General features: G+C 36.8%; 1 long non-coding RNA gene across 1 annotated transcript in view; it reads right to left on the bottom strand.

Annotated features, from left to right (window-relative positions):
- Positions 1-8,783, bottom strand: part of LOC144615043 (uncharacterized) — a 117,208-nt gene extending 108,425 nt beyond the window's left edge. The window contains exon 1 of the long non-coding RNA XR_013553388.1: positions 8,636-8,783. This is a non-coding gene — a long non-coding RNA (uncharacterized LOC144615043). The remainder of the gene's footprint in view (positions 1-8,635) is intronic.
- Positions 8,784-20,340: the final 11,557 nt, after the last annotated feature.

The raw sequence follows: 20,340 nt of genomic DNA, 5'->3' as shown, positions 1-20,340 counted from the left end.
ATATAATCAAGTCATAGATGGTAAACAAAAGAAAGGGATTTACTTTAAGAAATAGCCTGGACTGGACAAAATTATGATTGGAGTACAAAATTTACTCATTTTATATATGCATTTAACATTTTCCATTTTATCCAAATTATTTCATGGCCTATACTTTGGGAACTTTAGTCATCTATAGTCTGTTACCTGTAAAAAATAGGAAAAGCAAGCCACGGTTTGGGAGAAAATAGTCTCAATACATACAAATACCAAAGGATTTGTTTCCAGAATATAGAAAGACTTTCTACATTCAGTAATATTAAGACAGACTATTGGTTTTAAAAATAGAAAAAACATTTTAACACGTCACAAAAGAAGATTTGCAAATGATCAAACATCATCAGTCATCAAGAAAATACAAATGAAAACCACAATGAGATATCACTATACATATACTTGAGTGGCTAAAATTTTAAAAGATTGTTAGCAAGGATATGTAGCTATTGGAAATCTCATACATTAACACTTTGGAAACACCTTGACATTTTCTTATAAACACCCACTTGTATAACTTCTCCGACTTATCTAAGAGAAGTGAAAATATAGGTCCACACAAAGTCTTGTCTTCAATATCCATAGCAGCCTTATATGCAAGAACAAAAAACTGGAAACAACCCAAATGTCCATCAAAGAGTAAATAGAAATACAAGCTATGCAAACTATTCATGCAGTGTAATGCTACAAAGGGATGCAAAGAAATGAACTGCTTTGTTGCTGAACCACCAAAAAATTTATGCTGAGCAAATGAAGGTCAACAAAAATAAATACTAGTGTATAATTTCATTTTTATAAAACTCCCGGAAGATAAATCTAAATTACAGGTATAGAAGAAAGATCAGTGATTGTCTGGGACTAGTGGTAAAAGGTGGGGGGTGAGTGGAATGGAGTAGAAAAAAACCTTCAGAGGTGACAGAAATGTTTTGTATTTTGTTTTTGATGGTGCTAACATGAAATACACAGTTATCAAAACTCATCCAACTCTAAAATTACAATGGGTGCTTTTTATATGTAAATTATACCTCAATAAAGTTCAATTTAAAAATCCAAATTAAATCCAAATATGGTCTAATGTTCTTTCACTAAATAGCCACATGAAAGAGTCCTTCACCTCCTTTGAGTCTTTGTTCAAATGTTATCTTTTCAATAAGAACTTTCTTAACCACTCTACTTAAAATTTGAAACTTTCTTTCCAATTTTCTTTCAAGTTTTTTTTTTAAATCTTTATTTTTGAGAGAGAGAGAGAGCGCAAGCGGACGAGCAGGGGAGGAACAGACAGAGAGGGAGACACAGAATCCAAAGCAGGCTCCAGGCTCTGAGCTGAGCTGTCAGCACAGCTGACAGAGCTAGAACGCAGAGCTTAAACTCATGAACTGCAAGTTCATGACCTGAGCCAAAGTCAGACATTCAAGTGACTGAGCCACCCAGGCGCCCCCTTTCTTTCCAATTTCTGATTCCCTTATCCTGCTTTATTTCTTATAATGCTTAGTGTTGGCTATTACACTATTTAATTTGTTGTATGTTTACCGTGTATTCTCTGACTCGAGTGTAAACTCCATAAAGCCACAGATATTTTATGTTTGCTTTTATGTTTTATTTATTAATGCATCCCAAATTGTTATGTGTCTTATACATGGTATGTGGTCACTAAATCTTTGTTGGATTAAAAAAAAAATTCCAAAGAGCTAATCCTTTCAGAGCAATCTCATTTTAACAAGCCACTAGACAAAAAGAATTGGGATACCTTTGAAAAAATCATATTTTTCTATACCGTCACATCCAAGCAGTCCTTCTCAAATGTGTTCTCAGTGTTACTGATTGGCCTTAGGCAACTAATATATACATAATCTTGGTATTGTTGTAGATAAAGGAGAAGAGCTGAGAAAAGTATAAAGAATGACTAAATATAAAGACCACGGTGTCATATTCTGTGATGCAACAAAGGAACAAACACCGCATTTTAGTAAAAATGTCACTTTAATTATATTTACTCTCAGGAATGCTTTAGGAGTTCATTTACTCTTAGGACTATTCAAAGAGACTTATTTACTTAAGTCCCAAAGGAACTTGATTATATTTACTATAATCAAATTATCTAAACCCTCTGGATCAGTTTTCTTATCTGTAAGAGGAAGCAGATTTTCAGACCAGGTACAATGGCTAAGTTTTGAAAAAAGATTGTTAGAGTCCTAAAGAGTAGTTTGCAAGTAGAATTGGGTTTAGGTAATTAATGGAAATGTTTTCAAGCTGTGTCATCATAATGGCAGAATGCTAGAGAGAAGATCCACTAAGTCCAGCTGTCCCTCCACTTCCCCACGGCTAAATTGTTCCACTCTTTCTTTGAATCTATGGGTTATCACAGCTTTTCTCCAATATCCCCAGTCTCCTCTCTTAAACTTACGTTAACCAGAGTAATCCTCTGTTGCTTGCAACCAAGAGTCCTAATGATGACATTGACCCTTGGAAGTGGGCATCACAAGTGTCATATGCTAAATTGTAAGAATGAGTGGAGACTGAATGAGAAAGAGCGAGGTTTTCTTACACTGAGGGCTAGAAAATTTTTGATGCTTGCTACTCTAAGTAGAAAAGATGTTTGATTAAGCAACCATCTGTTGTGTTCTGAGACTCGGATAATATGACTAAAGATAGGAATTTCAGGGGGCTGGATAGATGTCAAGGTGCTGGAGCGGGTCAGCTACTTCTTTCAGATTGTGATAAAGTATTGCAAGAGAGGGAAGCACATGGCCCAAGGTATTCCAGCTGAAGGAGGCAAACAGGACAGTTACAAAGGTTTGTTAAGAGAGGCCCAATAAAGCAAGACTGCCAATGGGCAGACACTGAAATAGTGTAATTTGTTTCCTTCGTGGCTTGGCCAGGGATAAATAAAAAGTGGGAGCAGAGGAATTGAGAAAGCTGTCAAGAAAATGATAGCACTTTACACAGTACCAAAGGAAAAAAGGAAAAAGCATGAAACATTACATGAGGCAATAAAGGGATTGGTTTACTCCAAATAATGAATCAATTAAAGTATATGTACGGGATAAAAAAACCCAATCCTTTCCATCAGGTGATTAAAATTTGGAGACAAGATTTAAAAAGAGATCAAAGTTGAAAACGGGGTTAGAGCTAAATTTACTGAATTGATAAAATGAGCCTCAGCCATAATTCCAGGCATTCAGCTCGCCATTGACAAACCAACAGAGCCTCGTCTGTATGAGCAAGACCAGCTCATTGATACTACATTAAAAAAAAAAAAAAAAAAAAAAAATCAGTTTGGAAGACGCAAAGCCAGGACAGGTCCTAGGTCCTGTTCCTCAAATCTTAGCCAATAACTCAAATCCACGTTTGTATCATAGTCACCAATATTCAATAGGTAACTTCCATTTATATGAGACAACACACATGTAGATATGGGAGTTTCTCCCCTATGTAGATAAGGGAGTTTCAAACTACAAGAAGTTGTGAAAACCAGGGTAACTAATAAATCAAATCCATTTTATTAGCAATTTGGAGTTAAGTTTAGAAATAAGTTCTACAATCACCAAATGTTATTTCAGGTTTTTATTTTTTTGAATTAAAAAAAAATTTAATGTTCTTATTTATTTTTGAGTGAGAGAAAGAGACAGAGCACAAGCAGGGGAGGGGCAGAGAGAGAGAGGGAGACACAGAATCTGAAGCAGGCTCCAGGCTCTGAGCTGTCAGTACAGAGCCCGATGTGGGGCTCAAACTTGTGAACCACAAGATCATGACCTGAGCCGAAGTCAGACGCTCAACTGACTGAGCCACCCAGATGCCCCCAAATGTTATTTTAGGTTTTTAAATGCTTAAAATAATTTGATGTTTTAGAGAAATTTTATGTATTTTAATAAACAGTATATAATTCTATGTAATAGGTACCCTTTTGAATCTTTAGAAATACTAAACCATTTAATACCCCTAACAAACCTAATATATATAAGAAAATTGAAGCACAGAAAAGTAACTTACTCAAGGCTATACAGGTAGTAAGTGGCAAATCTGGGGTTTGAACCTAAGACAGTAAAGTTCCCAAGTTCATTCTCTTATCCACTATGCTATGTGGACCCTCCACCGATTTATTAAACATGCAGTTTTACTTAAGCTTTAAAAATTGATATTATAGGTGTGATTTTACTTTAAAAGTCATAAAAGACAAATTGACTTGTAAATAGTTTTAATATAAAATATAATCTATTTATTAAATTTATAAATTTAGGAAAAAATTATTTAGAAGTTATTTTGAAATATTTAAAAATATTCTGCTTGTTAGATGTGTAAGTCTGAATATAGTGTTGAAAAAAATCAGATTAACGTTTTGAAATATGATATTATAGATATTATTCATACAATGGGATTTAATCTGTTAAATTTATAAGTTAATGAATGTAAACAACAAATGGGTGATCGCTCCCATCCCATAGATGTGTAAGTAGAATAAAATGTGTAAATTGTATATAGGGCAGAGAAAAAACTAAGTTTGAAATTTATACTTCCAGTAATTTCAGTATTGGTTAAAATCCTTTATGAACACAAAATTTTCCTCACATATTAAAACATTTCATTGATCTAAGGGTAAAGATAAGCTTTACCACAAAAGTTCAAGGAGATCATTTCTATGGATTCTTGTAATTTTTTACTGCATTTTCTGTTTTTTACTTATTTTTATTTAAAAAAATTTTAATGTTTATTTATTTTTGAAGAGAGAGAGTGTGAGCAGGGGAGGAGCAGAGAGAGAAGGAGACAAAGAATCTGCAGCAGGCTCCATGCTCTGAGCTGTCAGCACAGAACCTGATGCGGGACTCAAACTCCCAAATGTGAGATCATGGCCTGAACTAAAGTCAGGGGCTTAACCAACTGAGCCACACAGGTGCCCCTAAATTTTTTTTAATATTTATTTTTGAGAGAGATTGTGGGGAAGGGGCAGAGAGAGGGATACACAGAATCTGAAGCAACCTCCAGGCTCTGAGCTGTCAGGTCAGAGTCTGACACGGGGCTCAAACTCATAAATGGCAAGATTATGATCTGAGCCAGTCAGACGCTTAACCTACTGAGCCACCCAGGCGCCCCTTTACTGTATTTTCTAAGCCTTTTCTGCAATTAACATTATGCTAAAAACTAGTGCATTTAGATTATAATAAATTTCTATTGTAAATCCTATGTTCACATTACATGTATATATCCTCCCATATCAATCCAGGTAAAGTTTAAGATACAATTAACATCGAAGAACTGAGGCAATTGTAGTATCAAAATTCAGATCTTCAAATGGGTTATCTCCTACTTTATATAATCCTACCTTTACCTATGCTTGTCATTAAAAAAACTGCACAATCTTTAGTTGTAAAAATAGGCATCTTTCTACGAATTGCATTACTATTTCATTGTGATGACCAGAGCAGACAATTTTGAAAGAAAATTGTAGACAAAGTCTCATAAGCTCACCTTGCTTCTAATTAAACCTGTGCAGACAGGCTAAGGGGATACGCAGAATCAAGGTTCTGTTAAGAAACTATTAATTTAACAAGTATTCATAGTGTTGAATGACCCTATTTTAAGCAAACACAAATTCATACGAACATAACAAGCTTATGAGGCAGATACTACTATTATCCCCATTTTACAAGTAAGGAAGCTGAACACTGAGAACAAAAACACACTGCACCTGATCACACAACTTGTAAGCAGTGGAGCTGATATTTGAACCTGGGAAGTCTGACTCTGCATCCAGAGTCACGAAGCCCAGATGCAAATATGGTAATTCAGCAACAACTTTAGCACCGATTATTGGCCATCAGTCTTCTAAAAAGAAAGCCAAAGGACTTAAGACCATTTTATCGTCAGAATAACAGCAATCGTGAAAGTAGGATGGTGGTTGCTCCAACTTTACAGCAATCTCCTGGAAATGGGTTGTTTTATTCACCCACAGAAATAGACACTGCAAATCCTACTCACAAGGGGCCATAAAAACCAGTGTTGATTCTTTCCAGCCCAAAACCACCAGGAAAATCCCTGTAGTCAAACGAACTTAGTATCATTGACGGACGTGTTGCACCAAAGAACACACACTATTGAGAACTGTGGGGTGATACCAGTAAGAGGGTTTCAAAAAGGATTCATAATAGGGTTTTGGCAATGCATTAGGTGATCTGAGAGTGTGTTCATAGAAGCAGGGCTTTCTTTGTTCTCTCCAAGAAGTGTGAGTAAATCTATGATTGAATATCTTAGTTTTTATTATAAACTAATCTTGTAACTACAGCACAACTAAGCTGTAAGAAACTGCTGCTTAATTTTGGTGTAGGGGCTACTAAAATACATCTTCCTTTTCCAATTACATATATGTCTGAGGCTGGATTTGCTTATATACTTCCAGCAAAACAATATATTGCAAAAAAACTAAATGCAGAAGCACATATAAGAATCCACCTGTCTTCTTTTAAGGCAAGACATTAAAGAGATGTGGGGAAAAAAACCCATGTTGCTCCTTTCACTAATTCTTTTTGTTTTAAAAGATCTAGTTTACTTTCCATAAAAATGTTATTTGTAATAATGTAGCGGGCTTATCTCATTGTATGAGAAAATTAACAATTTAAAATGTTCTGGGCTTCCATTTCTAACGTGGTAGATACAATAATATAACCTATATCAACAAAAGCTCTTGGTGGTTCTCAGCTTTTCAGTGTATTAAGGGATCCTGAGAACAAACAGTTTGAGAATCATAGATGTAGGCAAAGGAAGCAACATGTGCAAAAGTTCAGGGGCCAGAAAGGATTTAACATCATTGCAACAACTACAAGAAACTCAGCTTAGTTTAACCAGAGAGCAGAAGGAGGGATGTTCTAGAATAGACAAAGTAGGAGAGGTCAGCAAGAATTGAAGAAATACACGTGTCAATATGGCACAAATTTATCAGGGACCTTAGCATCTCTTGGTTCACTGTGGAGACCCATCACTTTTTTATAATAGTTGTCTATTGTTTTGTCAGCACCCATTGGTTATGAGGCAATGTCACTCTGAGATCTGCGTTTAGTCAATAAATCATCATCATCATCATAAATCATTTGGGAGAACTCCTTTGATCTCTCCCCGCCTCAATTATTTCAGAGACAAAAAGTTAAAATCTCAAATCCAAATACAAGGTCTTGGGAAGGGCAAGAGACTGAATGAGGGAGAGTTATTTACTGCCTGCTTAGCAAAAATCAACTAGCTAACCTCCTGAGAGTACGTTGCTTGGAAAAAAAAAAAAATCCTGTTGGTTTAAATCCACTATTTTGCATGATGTTGAATCTATCCAGAAGATTATAAGGTAAGCAACTATTTACCTGAAGTCTCACTTCTCTATTTTGACTTTTGCATTCATCTTGGGCAGGAACTGAATTTCTCCCTAAATACATTATGAAGAAACAAACTTAAAGCTCACTACCTTCCTAGAAGGAAGTGATCAGTTCCTAAATTTGAGGCTGCTTTCCATATGGAAATACGAAAACATTTCATTGCACTGTAGAAAATAGCCTGATAGTTTATCTGTACCACATCTAGATAACCTTGAACAATGAGTTTTAGTCCTACTCCATTTTTGTCTAGGAAGCGTACATCATGAATTTGATATAATTGCTTTTTTAAAATTATTATTATTAAAGGACATGGCACTCAATCCGGTAAGAAACCAAGATCTAGGAGGCTAAAACAGCTCCCACGACAAAATACCATGACCAGAAAAAAAAAAAAAAAATCACAGGGGGAAATGTGAAAGATAAAAATTAGCACATAGTGAATTGTAACAATTTACCTAACACAACATCTCAAAATTTCTTTACCTTTTACACCCTAGATTTTATGACATACAATGGGAAAGAGAAACAACACATTCATTAGGATTAGTATAAATGGGACAAACTCAGACTTGACATATTCTTGTTTAGAAACCACGAAGTGAAAACATGTACAAACTGACATCACCATACTCATGGTGTTTCCCTGTTGCTTCAGTTTTAAGAACTGTTACCATTTTAACCAAAGCTAACCCCCTCACCTCTTGTGAGAATTCTCACTCATCTTCTTGGGAGAAAGAAAACAACTCCTTTTTCCCCTGCAACATCCACTTCAGAAATAATGAGTAAGGGCAGTGATGTTCAAATAAGTTCCACAGTGAAATCATTTAGGAGCTTTAAAAAATTACCCACGTTTCAATTCCACCCAGAAATAATGATTTAATTGTTCTGAATGAGTAGGTGCTTAAGTATTAGTTCTTTTAAAATGATAGTTCTCAGGCCTCATTTCATATTAGAATCACCTGGTGCACCTGACAGGTTAATGCCAAAGCCAACCCCATACCAATTGGCTGGTGGCGCCTGGGTGGCTCATTCCGTTAAGGGACTGACACTTGATCTCAGCTCAAGTCACAATTTCACGGTTTCTGAGTGTGAGCCTCCCGTGGGGCTCTACGCTGACAGTGCAGACCCTGCTTGGGATTGTCTGTCCCCTCTCTCTCTGCTCCTACCCTGCTCACACATGCCCCCTGTCAATAAATGAATAAATGTAAACAAGACAACACCAGGCTGGACTCTCTGCAGGTGGCACCTACCAACAGCAGTGCTTAAAAGCTCACAGGCATTTCCGAGTGGCAGGTTCTTCAGGTAAAACCTTGTCTGCAGAAGTGATGAGAGATCCCAAACTCCTTCAGAGCAGGAAATCCAATGTATAGATCGGCTAGCTGGCCTTATGTGACGCCATGATCTGCAAATGTATCAACATGAAGCTGTATTGTGATCAGATGCACAGGATACAGTGGGACTGTCCTATCAGGGACTGGACATATACAAGCCCATCAACGCTCAAATACCTAGTGTTTCCACATATTATGGTTTACTTAAAGAAGAACTTGAGAAGAACTTACCAAGATACGAAATCCCTACGGAAAGGGCAGGAGTTGCTACTACATGAAGTCCAATATTAAAAAAAATAGTAATGCAACAGACACATAAGAATAATACATTTGAAGAATACCATAAAAAATTCTGAATCAGACGCCTTACAGCTGCATGATGGCATCAGATTCCCTTTAGCCTCTATTTTCTCACTTGTACAAGGGGTTAATATCTACTCTGCCCAGCTACTGGAGAATTCCACATAAAATCCTTGCTGCTCAAAGTGTGGTCCTAGATCAAGCAGCATCAGCATGATGTGGGGGTTTCTTAAAAATGCAGAATCTCGGGGCGCCTGGGTGGCGCAGTCGGTTAAGCGTCCGACTTCAGCCAGGTCACGATCTCGCGGTCTGTGGGTTCGAGCCCCGCGTCAGGCTCGGGGCTGATGGCTCGGAGCCTGGAGCCTGTTTCCGATTCTGTGTCTCCCTCTCTCTCTGCCCCTCCCCCGTTCATGCTATGTCTCTCTCTGTCCCCCCCCCCCCAAAAAAAAAAATGCAGAATCTCAGGCCATACCTGAAATATACTGAAACGGATTCTGTATTTAACAAGATTACCCAGGTGATGTGTGTGTACATTCAAGTTTTAGAACTCTTCTCTGTACATCAGCATTGTTGTTATTACTAAAGCAGTCACTGTGGGATGCCTTTACCATTAAGTTCATTGATACAGGTACCTATATACAAATAAAATAAATTTATACTGAACTTTTCATCGCACAGAATTTTCTGAAGCAGTGAGCATCTGGAAAGTGCTGAGTTATCTGCCAAGACATGCTACAATCTTGCAACCTGGTAGAATTCATTTACTGGGCTAGTCAGTTCACCGGGAGGAATTTCTATCCTGAATCCACTCTGAAATTCCCACACACATGACAATGACATCTCTGTGGAAAGGCTAGCTTACATTCAATTGTCTTATATTCAATTGTCCAAGAAAATCTTATCTCCACATCCCAGACAAAAACACAAGAAAATGGAGTATACAAATATATACAATGGAATATTATTCAGGCTTTAAAAAGAAGGAAATCCTGCCATTTGTGATAACATGGATAGATGGACCTGGAGGACATTATACTACATGGCATAAGCCAGACACAGACAAACGCTGCAGAATCTCACTTCTGTGTCAAATCTAAAAAAGTCAAACTCATAAAAGCAGAGAGTAGAATGTGGTTTCCAGGGGCTGAGAGGAAGGGGGAATGGGGAGATGTTGGTCAAAGGGTATAAAGTTTTAGGTATGCAACATAAAGGAGTTCTGGAGATCGAGTGCACAGTATGGTGATGATAGTTAACAACACTGAATTGTATACTTGAAATATACTAAGAGGGTAGATCTTGAATGTTCTCATCACAAAGGAGGGAAGAAAGGAAGGAAATAAACTATGTGAAGTGATTATTTTCCAGTGTATACCTATAGCAAGACATCATCAACATGTAAACCTTAAACATCAATTGTATTTGCCAATTATACGCCAAGGAAGATGAAAATAATAAGAAAAAAAAGAAGGAATCTTTTCTAAGGTTAACTGGAGAAAGAGACCAAGAAATGGAGAACTGTATCAACTTAAAAAAATGAGAACTTGTTCTTGAATAAGAATAGATAGATGATTTTGAAACTCCACAGGAAAAAGTCAAAATTTTAACCCTTTGCTATATTATTTCTTTTTTACACAGAAGCCTTTACTAAGATGTTTTCCAGCCAATTACATGAACTGCATTGGCTATGCTACATTTGGGTAGGCAGAATCTCTCCTCAGAGCACAAAAGTTTCCTCAGACTAATGGAAGTTGTTTTTCTTAAAATTTTATATGAAAGATGAAATTTGTCACATGTCGTATGACCATTCATTGTTTCTCTGAGTAGGAGAACGAAAGAAAAATATACATGTACAACTCCATTTTCATGTAGAACAAGATTTTTAAAAATTATTTTTTACTAAAATATCTGTATGGAATGGTCATATGGCTATTCTCACAAGCCCCAGCATGAAGACATGAGACAAAAAGTTAAAAGAAAAACACATATAGGAAGTTAATAGCATATTAATGCAAACTAAGTATTCTGTGAATATTCTCAATGCATACTTTATGCATGAACATTTTGCCTTTCACCAAATCAAATGATATATACTCTTGTTAAAGACTTGTCTAATCACAAATCTGGATAGGAATTTACAATCTTCTTTGCTTGTAGACAAGCTTTACTCAATTTGACCAGCCCATGAAAAAAAAAAAAACAAAAACAAAAACGAAAGAAATCCAATTAAACACAGATGGAGGAAAACAAACTCTTTCTCAGCAGGTTTTTTATTCAAATACAGCCAACTTGAGTATGATAAATATTTGAAGTTTCGAAGGGGAATAGAAAAATACAGGTAAAACCTGAGAAAGAAGCTTTTTTCTAGGGCTTTAGATTTAGAGCTCTACGAATTTTAAAATTTTAACCCTTTCACATCAGTAACTAATAGGAATATTTTTGTGGGCTACATGTTTTGCTTTGGGGTTTACACTTGATGTATATAACCTGACTTCAGTTTACCAATATTCTTCAAAGATATTGTCACCAAATATGTAGTTTTAGGCAGATATATTCTCCATCTGCTCAGTACAGCATTCTATTCAATTCTATTCTATTTTCATTATTAGGTCTAGTCTCTAAATTACTGTTCAAATTTATTATGTACTTAACTTTAACTTTCTTGACTGCTTGTTATGTACTGAAAGAGGTAAGCTACATATTCCCTAGATGATGGATTTTTTCCATCTTTTTGCATTTTTGTATTTGTATTTCAATTTTTATGTATTTATGTATTTTGAAGACATATTTTTTTAGAATTGTTATTTCTCCCAAGTGAATCAAACAGTCTTTCTTTGTGAAGAGAATCCTACAATAAATTATCTTTTTTGAAGTCACCTGTAAAGTTTTTATTTTACCTTAAATTCTGTTCTTGCCTGATATTAATTCAGCTACTTTCAGTTTCTCTGGCTCGTATGTAATCTTTATTTTTCCATTTCCTTTTCTTTCAAAACTTTAATGTCTTTTTATTCTTTTGTATTAGCTGATTCTTTTATAAATATCACCAAGTTGCATTTTTAAAATCTAGTCTTATATTTGTTGTAATGTAAAACTGAGTATATTTAATTTATATTTCTTTTACTGATAAATTTCATTTCTAGCATCTTACTTTTGTACTTTCTCACTGTTATGATTTTCCTTTTTTTTTTTCTCATACCTTGATTTATTCAATTGACTGGGAGAAATTTTTTTTCTCACTACATCTACCTCCTGTATTAACTTATACATTATACTTTTGTCTTCATTCTTTTAATAAGTTCCATGAATAACTAGATCTGGATCAAGTCTAATGTTAATCAAGATCCTTACTCTCCTTCCACCAAATACAAGAATCTTGGGACACGTTAATTTTGATAGCCTCTACTAACACGTATGCTATTGTTTCCAGTATCTAAGTTCTATCTTATATGAATTCCCCCATTGCACACAGCATGAGGCGTGTTAGACTATGTTTCACTCACATTATGGGATACATGTAGAATACATCTCATTATCCTTTTTGCTTACACTGTCAGAGTTTTACATTTTTATCTCCTGGTTTATGCAGCCCCAAAAGCTTCAGTTATAGTCTTACAGATTTTTTTTTCCAAGAAATGTTTCTTTAGGTCTTTCTCACACAATAACTAACATCAGGGTTCACCATTTCTTCTCACCAATTAGAGTTCCCTGCAGTATAATTTTTCTTCTGCCTTACATGTGCTCTTTATAACATCCTCTAGTGTGGGTTTATTGGTGATCAATGTTCTGTTATTGTTGTCTGAAAATGACTTCATTTTACCAATATTCTTGAAAGATATTAGCACCAAATATATAGTTTTACATTGACAGCTATTCTCTTTAGCACTTTGAAGATATTATTGGTCTTCTGGCTACTGCTATTAAGAAGTCAGTCGTCCAATCAAATTGTCTTTTCTCTGTAGTAATCACTTTTTCTGTCTTTGTTTTAGCATCTTGTTTTTGACTTTAGTATTTTATAGTTTACTCTGACTCATTAAATTAGTATCTTTTATTTACCCTGTTAACTTTATGTCTTACTTTGGTCTTTATTCAATTGTAGAGTTATGGCCTTTCTAAAATTCTGGAAAATTCTTGGTATATATCTCCTCAAATATTGTTTCTCTCTTTCTGAATTTTTCTTCTGAAATTCTAATTAGATACATGTTAGACTGTATCCCAATGTCCTTTTTTGTCTTAGCCTGACATATATTTTCTATCTCTTTGTGTGTATGTGTGTGTGTGGTCTCGAAAATTTAATTGCATTCTTCTTTTATAGATTTCTCACTTAATTTAAGGTGGTTATGCTTGACATATTTTGGAACAAACAGATCACATGAATCCAAGTAGCAAAACTGCATGAGGATTAACTTGTGGTACAAATATTCAAGGTAGATATTTTCCCCTTCCAACCTATGCCAAAGTTATGTCCTCTTCTGTGGACAGGTCTATTTCTCACTTTGCTCTGCATTAAAGTGGCAGAGTCTTCTACAAGATTCTTCATATTAAGGAGGTCCTAGATTTTATCTCCCAGTCATCAAGCTCTATGGAACTTTGAAAATTGGGGTTTAATTCTCTTCTATTCCCTCCCTCTTTTTATTTAGAAAACAATATTGACTTCCTTCTTTTCATCATCAAAAACCCATTAGATCTGAATGAGGTGGTGTCCCATGGAAGCAGTCTCCTGCAGGATGGGATTAACCACCAGCAGGATGAAAACACTGGCTATATATAGGAGATGGAGGCAATGGGAACTAGGTTTTCACTAGAGGAGCAAGTATAAATATCAAATGGAAAAAAAAAAAAAGCTAGAATAAACCTTGTGTTGTTGGTTTGGAATTGGAGATAACCATGCGAATTCGTGACTTTAAACATATGTCAAGCTAAAATAAATTATGGGTTTTTTGTGTGTGTGTGTATATATATACATATATATATATACACACACACATTTTTTTTTTAATCTTTCTACTAATAGAGCTTGGGAAAAGTGATACCTCAGTAGTACCATGTACAGCTCCCACCTAGGTCTTAGTTTCTGAATGCCAGTCTCCATTGCATGAAACTAGAGACCCTTGGAAAAATGGATGAAGCCAGGGCTGGAGCATATGAAAGTCAAGACAGCCCTGGAATATCTTGTACTAGGTAGTAAGGAAGTACACAAATTAATAGGTGCATGGGAGAGAACACAGAGGCCAGCTTGAAGGCATTCCCATTGGCTAAATCTGGGGAATATTAAAGCATCACAAACAAATAATGATAATAATGGATTACCATACCTAGTAAAATGAAAACCCAGAAATCCACATTAATATAAATTAATAGAAGAAGCTACCTAATAGCCACCAATAGAAGCCATCTAATAAGCAAGGAAAATGAAAAATTACAATTTGACAACCATACAAGCTATGATTAATGCAATCAATTCATGCATTAAAATCAGGTGGTAAGTTAGTTAAGAAACAGGATTTTGTATAGTCCAACTATCTTCCTGCAAAATTAATATTGGAAAAGGGAATAAGATTTGGGAATAATCTTACCACGGAGAAACCTTGCAGACATTATCTTAATAAAGTGATAAAATTTAACACAACCAGGGGTGCCTAGGTGGCTCAGTCGGTTGAGCGTCCGACTTTGGCTCAGGTCATCATCTCACGGTCTGTGGGTTTGAGCCCCTCATTGGGCTATGTGCTGACAGCTCCGAGCCTGGAGCCTGCTTCAGATTCTGTCTCCCTCTCTCTCTGCCCCTCCCCCACTCATGCTGTCTCTGTCAAAAATAAATAAACATTAAAAAAAAATTTAACACAACCCATAATGGGAACATCATGTGTCACCCAATAATATTCAATGATCTTTGGACAAAAATACATAATCTGGCATGGAGTAACTCAAATTGAAGGGAATTCTACAAAATGACTGGCCTAGACTCTCCAAAATCACTGTCATGAAAGTCAAGGACTGAGGTACTGTTCCAGGTTGAAAGAGTCATTAAGACAGGACAATATGTGTAACACATAATCTAGGTCTGGATCCTAGAAAAAATCCATAGAAAAAAACATGACTGGGACAATTAGCACAATTTAAGTGGGGTCTTTGAGAGAAACCTCAATAGTTCTTTTATTTATTTTTTTTTAAATGTTTATTTCTGAGACAGAGACAGAGAATGAGAGAGGGAGGGGCAGAGAGAGAGGGAGACACAGAATCAGAAGCAGGCTCCAGACTCTGAGCTGTCAGCACAGAGCCCGATGCGGGGCTCAAACTCGCAAACTGTGAGATCATGACCTGAGCCGAAGTCCGTCGCTCAACCGACTGAGCCACCCAGGTGCCCCTGATTCCGTTACTTTTGTAGTTTCAAACCATGTCAAAATACAGTATTAAAAATCAAACCACCTGAAGCTCAGGGTCACTAGGGTGTAGCACATATCCTCAGGGCCACATGTTACCTCCCAGTTTTCCTGCTTTCACTTTGGTTTTGGCCTGTATGGATTTATTTTCTCGTCAGATCAGCGATGCACTTGAAGAGATATCGCTTTGTATTTTACTCAACATTTTCAATTATTTTCAACAGAAGAAATGTTCAGAGTATCCAATTCGCAATGCTATAGGAAATTGTAGCCTTATTTATTTTTTAAATATACTTTTTAATTTACTTTTTAAATTCCAGTGTAATTAACATAGTTTTATGTGTACAATATAGTGATTCGACAATTTTTTTTAAAGTTTATTTGAGTATTCTCAACACCTAGCGTGGTACTCAGACTCACAACCCTGAGTCCAGAATCACATGCTTTTCCTGCTGAGCCAGCCAGGTGCCTCTGAACAATTCTATACATTATTCAGTGGTCATCTCAGTAAACATACTCTTAATCTATTTCACCCTAGCCTCATATTTTAATATATTCTTATTTTTTTCTGTTCTGTTCTTAAGAAATGTCAGTGCATGTGTGATCTCCTTTGACTTTCTAGCGTATTATCTATTCTTTTAACTTTTATTCATTTGTTCAATTTCTTCACGCCTGTATTTCATATCCCTAATTCCATTTTCAGCACTATCTAATCTTTAGTTTTCTTTTTACTAATTCTTCTATGTTTTCCATTTCTAATATGGTTTTATTTCTCACATTTCTTTACTAATGTTGACAGGTTAATATTTTTAATGATCTTCTACTGTCTTATCTCTAAGCATTTATTTGAGGGCAGCCACTATTTAACTTTATTTATCTTCTACCCTAATATTTGCCTGCTTCATGGTGAAGTATCTCTCAAACCCCTTTCAGTTTTTTGTCACATCCCTTTCCAGATTTTTTCTTCCAATATTTTGAGAAATTCCACCTTGGCTACTTTCTGGTTATTACTAGATTTTTGAGTGCCAGCTATGTTGTTGAAAAAGAAAATAGGGGAGAGACTTGGAGAATCAAATAGTCTGTAAATAGCTTCAATTTCAGCTAGTTGTGTCCATACACTTACCTCTTCATCAGCTTCTGCCAAATGAGCCGATTTGAACTCCAAGAGAACAGGAATTTTTCTGTAACCCATTAAGTGGTGATTTAGCCTAATCATCATTAGCTGACAAAAATACATGGCTACAAAACTAAATAGAAACAGTTTAGTGATGTAGCAAAAGAAATAAACCCAGTAACAAAGATGGCATGTCACTGCATTTGTTCTTTATCACTGCCCCCAAACACTCCGTAGTATCACAGTGGGATATTTATGCAAGTCAATGGACATATAAACACATCTAGATCCTACAAGCTTGTTTTGCTCGGCGAACAGCAGGAGTGCCAGAGTGCTTGGAAAGTATTGAGCATATTTGAGATGAGGTCAGACAAGTAGGTAGTGGCCAACTCACATTGGGCCACAGACCAAGATAGGGAGTTTACATTAAATTTTAAATACAATAGGAAACCATTAGCATATGTTAGGAAGGGAAGTAATAAAATATGTATCTAACTTCACAAATAGGACCTAAGGGTGGAAATAAGGACTCCAATTTGGATGATATTCTCATAATCTAAATAAGAAATTGCACTAAAATAGTAGCAAGTGAATGAGTGAAATGGATGAACGCATAATTTGGGAGATGCAACCACTAAGACTTGCTGTTGAATGAGTTATGGAAGAGGAAGAAGGGAAAAGGGAGGGTTCCAAAGATGCCTTGTAGTAATTTCTCTAAACAAAGGGGAAATGGGTTGTTACAGGAAGAATAAGAGGAAATTTTTTTTAGAGTTGGAAATATTAAATGAATGAATGAACAATGATGTATCGATCTGTCAGGACGAGCATATGACTCAGTTGGCAAACAGAAACTAGAAAGATCTTTCAATAAAATAGGAGAAATACTATAATCAGGAGTCTGTGGGACCCTCCGGAAGTACATAGGAAGGGAAACTAAACAGTGCTTTGGAGGTCAGGGTGGACTGCTTGGAGGAAATGGCTGTCACTTGAATGAAGATCCAGTGGCGAGAAAGAGGATAGTACTTTCTGGAAACCTCAGGGTGGCTGAGAGAGAACAAGGCAGGAAATGGAGAAGGGATACAGAGGTGAAGGCAGACAGACCATGAAAAGTTTTTTCTTCTTTTCAACCATTTTTCAGAGTTGGTACTTATCCTGAGGGGAACAGGATGTCAGGATAGGCTATTCAAACAGGGAAACCAAAAAGTACATACTTCCCTTCTGTTCCTGTTTCCTTATCAGAAACCAGTCACAGACCTCAGAGCTATTGGGCTGGGGAGTCAGGTGTCCCTCATGCCTAGGAAGGAGGTGGGGGATCCGTGAGCATTAGCAGTGTCTACCACAGGGGGAGGCCTGTTGCTATGCAGATGATATAGAGTCTGTAAGTATCCAGATTCAGTTTTCTTCAGTGAAAAAGACACATGGAGGTAAGTAAAACAAATGATCTGTTAAAATGAAGTTCTGGTCTAAGCAGATATTGGTTTACTGCTGTAGTATTTGAATAGGGATGCATACATTATCATCAGATCTTTATAGCTACATTTGGGATGATCGATTTTTAATATGGGCTCTGCACCAGATGCCTGAATGGCTAACACTGAGAAACTGGGAAAGCCCAGCATGGCTGCAAAGTGGAAGAGATTTACCAAATATGTAAAGACACCACTGACAGAGCAAACAGTGTTTTGAAATCTGGTCTCCAAGCAGAAAGCCCCAAGTGCAGATGCTTCAAATTGCTGTGATGGGTTCAAGCTGCTTCTCCCAGTGCATTGCGTGTGTGTGCGTGCATGTATGTGCGTGCGTGTATGTGTGTGTGTGTGTGTGTATGCACGCCTGCACATATGCACACATGCCTCAGAAAAAACAGGGAGCAGAGACTGATTTTTAACAACAGCTGTGATTCTCCTCAGTAACTCTGTAAAAACTAGTTCTTGATACCATAGGGAAATTTTTCAATATTATGCTAGAGTTGATATGAATCAAGCTGGTTGGCATTGCTAGAAATGTTACTTTTTCCTACTATTCAGATGAGGAAACACGTCACATGCTTTGTTTTGAACAGAAGAATCCTATTGACCCCCAGGTTCTACTTACTATCTGTGTGGTCGTGAAGAATAAACTCTAACTTTGTGAGCCTCAGCTTCCTCATCTAGAACAGGATCATAATGTGTACTTTACTATGTTATTATAAAGATTAATTTTTTGAGAGCTGTAAATCACATAATACCACGCATGTCTGCCGTCTGGTGCAGGCTCAATTATTGGAGCACTCACAACACCATTTTTCAGTTCTCTGTGCACAGTTGTATGTTTTGGATAAAACTTATTTTCTTTAGGTCACTTAAACTCAAAATAATATCATTCTCATTTTAAATGCACAGACTAATCATTTTACACTGAGGAATTTTTAGAGAGTCTATTTTAATGAACCAATTGTTTTATTTAAAAAATCGTGAATCCTATTAAGGTCAGATATCTTTCTTCATAAAGTTCTAACAAGCAAAATTAAACATGTGCCAAATGTTTTCCCATTTGCTAAGAACTACAGATGTCCTGGCTCGTGGTACAGGGACACCCACAGTCATACCCACAGGCTGAAGGGCTTAAAGAAAACCTAATTTATGGAATCAGAGCTCACCGTGTTTGGTGGCTCAAAAAGCTCCCCAAACACACAGCCTTCAGGCTTGGCTCCATCTACTGATGGTCCCCTGAGGGACCCACAAAATTCAGCACTGTGAGTAGTGGAAGCCATAAGTGCAGATAATATGTTCTGTGGATTCCCCAGGAGCCCCGATCCATTCCAGGATTAACACGGTTGAATAGGTTACAAAGAAAGTATACTGAATTAAGTAATGCCTGGACATTTGTGCTTTAATAGTAGTTCTGTGAAGAGAGAAAGGTAAATGGCAAAGACTTGTAATGGAAAAGCACTACAGCAACAACGTCCATGCAGAGTCACCAGAGAACAGGTATTAGGGGAAAAAAGAACAGAAGACTAAAAGGAACTCACACCCGGAAATCCGGTTTCAGAAAACACTAAGACTAAAGTAGGTGAGTAGCACAGTTGTGAAGCAGCAACACTTGGCTAATGAGTAGCTTATGAAAAACCTACTTTTTTAATGTTAATTTTTGAGAGCAAGAGAGAACGTGAATGGAGGAAGGGCAGAGAGAGAGGGAAACAAATCCAAAGCAGGCTCCACGCTCTGAGCGGTCAGCGCAGATCCCAACGTGGGGCTCAAACTCACCAACTATGAGATTATGACCTGAGCCAAAGTTGGGCGCTTCACAGAGTCACCCAGGCGCCCCTATGAGGAGGCTACTATTTAAACAAAATGTTTATTTTAATAGAGAGAGCCAGTGAGGAGAAGAGAGAGAGAGCAAGAGAGAGGGAGAGGGAGAGAGAGAATCCCAAGTAGGCTTAGTGCTGTCAGCACAGCAGGACTTGATCTCCTCACCTGAGCTGAAACCAAGAGTTGGACACTTAACCAAGAGAGCCACTCAAGGCCCCCATGAAAAGCATACTTCTGAGAAGCTCTCTTCCATTCTATTCCTGATACTTCTGCATATATGTAGGTAGAAGGACAAAAAGGCCAACTTCTAAAAACAAGCTGACAGGCAACAATGCACTTTTTGCTCTATTCACCTCTGTGTTTGCCAAGGTCATTATTTAGCTTCTCTTGCAAAGCAATCACAGAAAGCTGTCAAAGAGGTCATTGGCAAGGAAGGCAAGCATGCAGGAGAAACAGACACACACCATTTTACCAAGAGCTGAGTTTTAGTCCTTCCTTGGTCCCTGATGAAATGTGTGACTTCACTAAATTGCAAATCTTTGGGGCTTT

The sequence above is a fragment of the Panthera onca genome, chromosome F2 (genome assembly GCF_046562875.1).
Source record: "Panthera onca isolate mPanOnc1 chromosome F2, mPanOnc1 haplotype 2, whole genome shotgun sequence".
Taxonomy (NCBI): domain Eukaryota; kingdom Metazoa; phylum Chordata; class Mammalia; order Carnivora; family Felidae; genus Panthera; species Panthera onca.
This window is presented reverse-complemented; position numbering and strand designations above follow the sequence as displayed.